General features: G+C 34.3%; 3 non-coding genes across 3 annotated transcripts; all 3 read left to right on the top strand.

The window, feature by feature from the left end:
• The first annotated feature begins 3372 nt into the window (after positions 1 to 3372).
• Positions 3373 to 3445, top strand: Trnaa-agc. The gene has a single exon. It is a non-coding gene; the product is annotated as a tRNA-Ala (tRNA).
• A 2935-nt stretch (positions 3446 to 6380) lies between these two features.
• Trnaa-agc lies at positions 6381 to 6453 on the top strand. Its single transcript has one exon. It is a non-coding gene; the product is annotated as a tRNA-Ala (tRNA).
• Positions 6454 to 8568: 2115 nt separating this feature from the next.
• Trnaa-agc lies at positions 8569 to 8641 on the top strand. The gene has a single exon. It is a non-coding gene; the product is annotated as a tRNA-Ala (tRNA).
• The last annotated feature ends 220 nt before the right edge of the window (positions 8642 to 8861 follow it).

The following is an 8861-nucleotide window of genomic DNA, read 5'->3' on the forward strand; positions in this document are numbered from 1 at the left end:
AGCCGGGCCTTGTTTTTGGTGGAGAGGGGACGAGGCGGGGGGCGTAACAATATTTTTTTTTGACAAAATCTTGCGGAGGAAATATTGTTGAGAGAACAGGGAAAAGATGGTTTTTTTCTTTTCTGGGATTGATCTTTAAAGGCGATTCCCGGAATTTCATTTGTGGGATACGGATGTCGTAAATTTTGTGTATTTTTGAAAAAATTATTGCTGAGTTTTAATTTTTTAAAGACGAGGAGATAAAAAACATAATAATTCTAGCTTAAAATTTTTATCTTAGGCAATAATTATAGGTTGCTCAACTCATCTTACCCCAAATGAGAGAAAACTTTCACCCCTTTCGCTAAAAAACCTTTTAATAAACGAAACAAACTCAGCATAATACTGGTTTTTCGCATAAAAAATCTATTACAAAATTATACAAAACCCTTATAATGTTTTTGTATGTGACATATAAAATTTGTATAAATCTATTTATCTTAAATAGGGATAAATATAATATATATATATATTTTAATTAATACTATAATACGTAATATATACAAAGTATGTAAAAGTATATATGTACCATAAAAAGCATAAAAAATATTTATATATTTTATATGAGAGAATAAAAAAAATATGTATATGTAATGTGTGTGTATAGCTTTATATTCACACATACGTTTCATATATATGTAGTATATATCTTCTAGTGCTTTGTCCCTAGACAGGTCCTTTCGCATCCATTCCCCATGATTTTTTCTCTGTTAATGCAGTCTGTTCCCGGGCTGAGGGCCATTTCCTGAGATGTTGTCCTAAAACAAGGGAAGAAATCGCGATCATTATGGACACACCCCTAAAAGGACGCCAGTCAAGGTTAAAGAGTCCCCCCCCTGCCCATTTCTATTTATGCCATAGATGGACCCCACGGGGGGGTTCCCCTTGGTTAGAAGTGGATTTGGGAGCAAAGTGGAAAGAGGTGGTCCCTACTCCTTAAACCAGAACTCCACTGCCCGGGTGCAGTTTTTTCTCATTCCCAGTAGTTTATATAGCAAAAATGAAAATTTAACGTGTTTTACTCGGTAGAAGAAAATACAATGCGCAAACTAATTTATTAAAAAGAGACAAAATTTTTTGAGTCCTCTTTGATTCCTCTTCAGGTGTGAAGGCGAAGGAAAGAGAGTAAGGATAACTGGAGCTGTAAATAAGTTTTAGAACTTCCACGAAACCCAAAAGAAAAAAGAATGGATGGGTCACCCGTTAAGGAAAACTACACGAAAACCCGGCTTTATGTTAATAGTAAAACAAATATAATTTGGGAAAAGTCACGACTTGGTAGAAATCGCAGATTTTATTCAATCGTTTTTAAAAGCTTTTTTTTAAACAAAAGCTAATTAAATTTTGTTAATTATGGAAGTAATGGATATACAAAAAAGGTTTTTTTTAAAACCCTCCTCAGCATTATTTAAATGTTTTTAAATTTTTATTCATATTTTAATTTGTTCCCTAAAATTTGCAGCTACTTTCTTTAGTTCAGGTTGAGCAAAGAGATAATTAAATAAAATAGATTGAAAAAAACCATTTTATATCGCGTCCTGTATCTGGGACTCGCTTTTATACAAGCTTTATAGTGATTATTACAAAACACTTGTTATGAGGGCCATATTCGGAGCTGTTTGACTGTTGTATTTTCGTGATATTCTTTAAAAGGCGTAGAAGATAAAATGAAAAGGCGAGAATGATAATTTTGAAGTCAGGAAGTCACAGCAGGAGAAAACGAGCCTAATTCGGAAAGATGTTTTGGATTTAGACGTGAAAGGTGTTTTCTTAGTTTTCTGAGAGAACGTTTTTTGAAAATGGAGGATTATTCATTTGGAAGTAATTTTTTGCACATGATGTGGTTTAAATGTTAAACAAATGGTTCAGGTCATCCTCGAAAGTCCTGTTTTCTATGACGCCATCCAAACTTAATCCCTCCTCACGAAACACTTTCTGTAAGTACTCGGCACTTTATCAGGGGATGTAGCTCAAGTGGTAGAGCGCTCGCTTAGCATGTGAGAGGTACGGGGATCGATACCCGCATCTCCAGTTTAAAGTATTTCACGCCGAAGAGAAGGTATAAAGACAGAACGAAGAGGAAGAGAGAATGAAAGAGAATTTTGTATGGGATTAATCATATTCAGAGGCGATACCCGATATTTAGTACTCGACGTACTATGGATTTTAATATCAAGGCTAAAGAGTTCCCCCCTCTGCCCATATTTCTATTCATGTCATAGATGGGACCCTAGCAGGTGTCACTCTGGATCGAAGTGGATCTGGGAGCAATAGTGGCTAAGAGGTGGCTCCATACTCCTCAGGACCAGAACTCCCACTTTCATTCCCAGGAGTAATATATATAAATATGAATGCTAAAGCATTCTAACGTGTTGATCTATGGTAGAAAAACTCACAATGCACAAACTAGATTTATTAAAAAACGAGACAACAATTTCGAGATCGTCCTGCATTCCACCTTGAGGTGTGAAGGCGAAGGAGAGAGGAGGGTTTATAAAAGAAGAGTAAGGATAACTGCGAGTTGTAAATAACTTATATAAACTTACACACACACGTGTGTGTAAGTTAGAAAAGAGAATGGACTGGCAAACACCAGGTAAGGAAAACTACACGAACCCTGGACATCATGTTAATAGTAATAACAATATGATAATTGGAATAAGTCACGCACTTGGTAGAAATCGCAGATTATTATCCAATCGTTTTTATAAAGCTTCCTAAACAAATAGCTATAGTTAATTCTGTTAATAATGGAAGTAGTCGATATACCAATATAGGCTTTATAAAACCCCTCCTCAGTATTATTTAAATGGTTTCTATTATCATTCATATTATATTTGTTCCCCTAATATTTTGCAGCTACATTGCTTCAGTTCAGGTTGACTACAGAGAGATATTTAAATAAAAATAGATTATTGAAAAAAAAACATTTTATATTTGCCTCCTGTATCTGAAACTATTTCATACAAGCTTTATAGTGATTATTAGAAAACACTTGTTATGAGGGCCATATTCGGAGTTGTTTGACTGTTGTATTTTCGAGTGATATTCTTTAAAAGGCGTAGAAGATAAAGTGAGAGAATGATAATTTTGAAGTCAGTAGGTCATAGCAAGGAAAAAACGAGCCTAATTCGGAAAGATGTTTTAGATTTAGGCGTAAAACAAGTTTTGAAAATCGAGGATTATTCATTTGGAAGTAAAATTTTTGCACATGTGATTTAAATGTTAAACGGAATGGTTTGTTCATCCTGGAAAGTCCCGTTTTCTACGACGCCGTCCAACACTTAATCCCTCCTCACGAGACACTTTCTGTAAGTACTCAGCACTTTATAAGGGGATGTAGCTCAAGTGGTAGAGCGCTCGCTTAGCATGTGAGAGGTACGGGGATCGATACCCCGCATCTCCAATTGAAAGTATTTCATGCCGAAGAGAAGGAATAAAGACAGAACGAAGAGGAAGAGAGAATTTTGTGTGGGATTCAGAAGCGATTTCCCGGATATTTCAGGTGATAGACAGATACATACATACACATATATATACACACGCACACACATATATGCATATATATATATATATATATATATTATATTATATTTATCTATCTATCTGTACATACATAATGTATATATATTTATATATACATACACATGCACATATATATATATTTTTTAAATAAAACACGCATCTATACTGTATGCATATATCTTTGTTATGGCCCATTTAAAGTCTAGGGTATTATCTGGTGCCCATAGCAAGTTCAAACTTTGTCCGGGTAAAACACATGGATGAACAAAGTAACTTATTCGCTATTTGTTTTATGTACATTAATAATACATTATTATAAATAGATTAGAAAAACAAAACACAATCATACTCCTAACCTACACATCCTAGAAGTATAAAATACATCAACATAAATACTTAGCGAGAGTGACATAGGCAAGACCGCACAAACTTACAATGATGGCGGAGTGGCCTTATGAAAGCCAGGTGTTGGTGCTGGTCGGAGTCAGCAAGGAGTGCTCGAGTCACCACCGGAACATAGTCGATTCGGATTCGAAACCTTTTACTTAGTTGCTAGTTTAGTATTATGCCAGGTCACCTCGACACCTAATTAGATACTTACATTATATGAGGAATACCGAATACGAAGAATATTTAATAATACGGAGTATCATTTAAATAAAAAACTATCAGTGCACCAATAGTAAGTACTACTTAGGTCATCATCAAAACATCTGTATATATTCATATATATGTATATATACTACTTATATATGAATATATATATATTGTATAATGTATTATATAAGTATTTGTATATATGTATTATATATATAATATATATTATATATATACTATGTACATATGTACACATATATTACATACATATACAAATATATGTATTATGTGTTTGTATATATGTACATATATCATATATAATATTTATATATATGCATATATATATATATATACATATATATTATATATATATATACTATTGTATATATATATATATATATATATAATATAGCGTCCATTTTCACCATGAGCCTGTCTTATCTGTAAATGCAGTCTTTTCCACGGGGCTGAGGGCCGTTTCCTAAGACGTCTGCCATAAATACAAGAGAAAGATCAGTCAGGGTAGTTTCCCGTTGCCTTCCCTGACGGTGTTTTTATTGAGACAATATAACTAGAAGGATTGTCAGTCAAGGCTAAAGAGTTCCCCCCTCTGCCCATATTTCTATTCATGCTATAGATGGGACCCTAGCAGGTGGTCCACTCTGGGTCGAAGTGTATCTGGGAGCAATAGTGGCTAAGAGGTGGCTCCACACTCCTCAGGACCAGAACTCCACTGCCGGATGCAGTTTATACTCATTCTCAGGAGTGATATATATATATATGAATGATAATGTGTTAATACGATTGTAGAAAAACTCGCAATGCACAAACTAGATTTATTAAAAACGAGACAACAATTTCGAGATCCTCCTGGATTCCATCTTCAGGTGTGAAGGCAAAGAAGAGAGGAGGGTTTGTAAAAGAGAGTAAGGATAACTGCGAGCTGTAAATAAGATATATGAACTTACACACACACCCACAGAAAAGAGAATGGACTGGCATACACCAGTTAAGGAAAACTACACGAACCCTGGACATCATGTTAGTAGTAATAACAATATAATTGGAATAAGTCACGCACTTGGTAGAAATCGCAGATGATTATTCCATCGTCTTTATAAAGCTTCTTAAACAGATAGCTATAGTTAATTCTGTTAATAATGGAAGTAGTGGATATACCAATATAAGCTTTATAAAACCCTCCTCAGTATTATTTAAATGATTTAATTATTATTCATATTATATTTGTTCCCTAATATTTTGCAGCTACATTGCTTCAGTTCAGGTTGACTTCAAAGAGATAAGTAAATAAAATAGATTACTGAAAGAGCCAATTTATATTCGCGTCTTGTATCGGGGACTCGCTTTTATACATGCTTTATAGTGAGTAGAGCACGAAGGGTACAAGAAACACACACGAAACCAATAGAAAAGAGAATGGACTGGCATACACCATTTAAGGAAAACTACACGAACCCTGGACATCATGTTAATAGTAATAACAATATGATAATTGGAATAAGTCACGCACTTGGCTGCAGAAATCGCGGTTCATTATTCGATAGTTTTTATAAAGCTTCTTTTTAAACAAATAGCTATAGTTATTTCTGTTAATAATGGAAGTAGTGTACATACCCATATTGGCTTTATAAAAAAAACCCTCCTCAGTTTTTTTTAATATGTTTCTACATATATTATTCATATTATATTTCTTGCTCTAATATTTTGCAGCTACATTGCTTCAGTTCGGGTTGACTGCAGAGAGATAATGGAATAAAAATATTGAAAAGAGCCATTTTATGTTCGCGTCCTGTATCTGGGACTCGCTTTTATACAAGCTTTATAGTGATTATTACAAAACACTTGCTATGAGGGCCATATTCAGAGCTGTTTGACTGTTGTATTTTCGAGTGATATTCTTAAAAGGCGTAGAAGATAAATATAGAATGATAATTTTGAAGTCAGTAGGTCATAGCAAGGAGAAAACGAGCCTAATTCGGAAAGATATTTTATATTTAGACGTGAAAGGTGTTTTTCAATTTTCTGAGAACAAGTTTTGAAAATCGAGGATTATTCATTTGGAAGTAAAAATTTTGCACATGATGTGATTTAGATGTTAAACAGAATGGTTTAGTCATTCTCGAAGTCCCGTTTTCTACGACGTCGTCCAACTTAATCCCTCCCACGAGACACTTTCTCTAATACGCAGCACGTTATAAGGGGATGTAGCTCAAGTGGTAGAGCGCTCGCTTAGCATGTGAGAGGTACGGGGATCGATACCCCGCATCTCCAATTTAAGTATTCATGCCGAAGAGAAGGTATAAAGACAGAAGAGGAAGAGATAATGAAAGAGAATTTTGTGTGGATTAATCGTATTCAGAGGCGATTCCCGGATATTCAGGTGGGAGACTACGGGCGTACTATGGATTTAATGTTATTTTATTTATCTATTTATTTCTTTTGACAAATATCTTCCTGGAAGTAATTTTGTTGAGAGAATAATGATTTTTTTTCTAGGATTAATCTATTCAGTGACGATTCCCGGATATTTCAGCTGTGGGACTACGGGTGTACGATGGATTTGTGTGTATTTTTTGACAAATATCTTCTGTAGTTATTTTTTTTGAAAGACTGAAGAGATAAAAACATTTAATTATTCTTACTTAAAAATGTTATCTTCGTATTTATAGGTCTACTCAACTCATATTACGCAAATGAGAAACCTTTCCTCTATTTTCGCAAAAAAACTTTAATCACACGAAACAAGCTCAACATACATAGTGGTATTTCTGTCACTCAAATTATATCACCGGTATGAAAAATCGAAATCAGTGCAACCAGGTCTGAGGAACTGGCATAGTATATATATATATTTATTTATTACGAGGCAAGAAACCAGACAAGCAGAGGCGATGCTGCTCTTAGTTCCGCTTGTCTAACACATGCAGATTTGTCCAGCGTGCCTTGGTGAGCTCTGCATTTCTTATTTTTTTCTCCTCTTTCTCTCATTTTTCTCATTCTCTCACTCACTTCTCTCATCTCTTTCTCTTTCTCCCTCTCTCATCTCTCATTTTTCTCACTTTTTTCCCCCTCATTTGTCTTATCTTTCTCTTTTTCTCTCCCTCTCTCTCATTTCATTCTCTCTCTCTGTATATATGTATATATCTATATCTTTATCCATATCTATCTCTTATACCTATATCTATATATACATAATTTCTCTCTCTCTCCCTCTCTTATTTTTTTAGTTTCTAATTTCATTCTTTCTCTATTTTTTCTCTCATTTTAGAATAATAGACATATACTGTATGCATATAGCTGTATAATGTATATATATACACATATATATGCATACATATTTATTTGTATATATGTACACATAACTGTATATACTTATGTATATAAATACATACAAACACATATATACATATACACATATATGTATGTATATATATGTATATGCACTTGTATATGTAAAACGAGACAATTTCGAGATCCTCCTGGATTCCATATTCAGGTGTGAAGGCGAAAGGGAGAGGAGGGTTTATAAAAGAGAGTAAGGAACTGCGAGCTGTAAATAAGCTTATATGAACTTACACACGAAACCAATAGAAAAGAGATGGACTGGCATACACCAGTTAAGGAAAACTACACGAACCCTGGACTCATGTTAATAGTAATAACAATATGATAATTGGAATAAGTTACGCACTTGCAGAAATCGCAGATGATTATTCAATCGTTTTTATAAAGGTTCTTAAACAAATAGCTATAGTTAATTCTGTTAATAATGGAAGTAGTGGATATACCAATATAGGCTTTATAAAACCCCATCCTCAGTATCATTTAAATGATTTTAATTATTATTCATATTATATTTGTTCCCCTAATAATTTGCAGCTACATTGCTTCAGTTCAGGTTGACTGCAAAGAGATAATTAAATAAAAATAGATTATTGAAAAAAGCCATTTTATATTCGCGTCCTGTATCTGAGCCTCGCTTTTATACAAGCTTTTTAGTGATTATTACAAAACAATTACTATGAGGGCCATACTCGGAGCTGTTTGACTGTTGTATTTTCGAGTGATATTCTATAAAAGGCGTAGAAGATAAAATGAAAAGGCGAGAATGATAATTTTGAAGTCAGGAAGTCACAGCAAGGAGAAAACGAGCCTAATTCGGAAAGATGTTTTGTATTTAGACGTGAAAGGTGTTTTCTTAGTTTTCTGAGAGAACGTTTTGAAAATCGAGGATTATTCATTTGGAAGTAATTTTTTGCACATGATGTGATTTAAATGTTAAACAAAATGGTTCAGGTCATCCTCGAAAGTCCCGTTTTCTATGACGCCATCCAACACTTAATCCCTCCTCACAAGACATTTCTGTAAGTACTGAGCACTTTATAAGGGGATGTAGCTCAAGTGGTAGAGCGCTCGCTTAGCATGTGAGAGGTACGGGGATCGATACCCCGCATCTCCAATTTGAAGTACTTTATGCCGAAGAGAAGGAATAAGGACAGAACGAAGAGGAGAGAGAATGAAAGAGAATTTTGTGTGGGATTAATCATATTCAGAGGCGATTTCCCGGATATTTCATGTGGGAGACGTACATGGATTTTAATGTTTATTGATATATATATTGCTACTCCATGGGTCTTTGTCTTGTGCGAACATGGTTACTGAAAAGGAGACCTGGCTTT

Source organism: Penaeus monodon, unplaced genomic scaffold, assembly GCF_015228065.2.
Source record: "Penaeus monodon isolate SGIC_2016 unplaced genomic scaffold, NSTDA_Pmon_1 PmonScaffold_14912, whole genome shotgun sequence".
NCBI lineage: Eukaryota > Metazoa > Arthropoda > Malacostraca > Decapoda > Penaeidae > Penaeus > Penaeus monodon.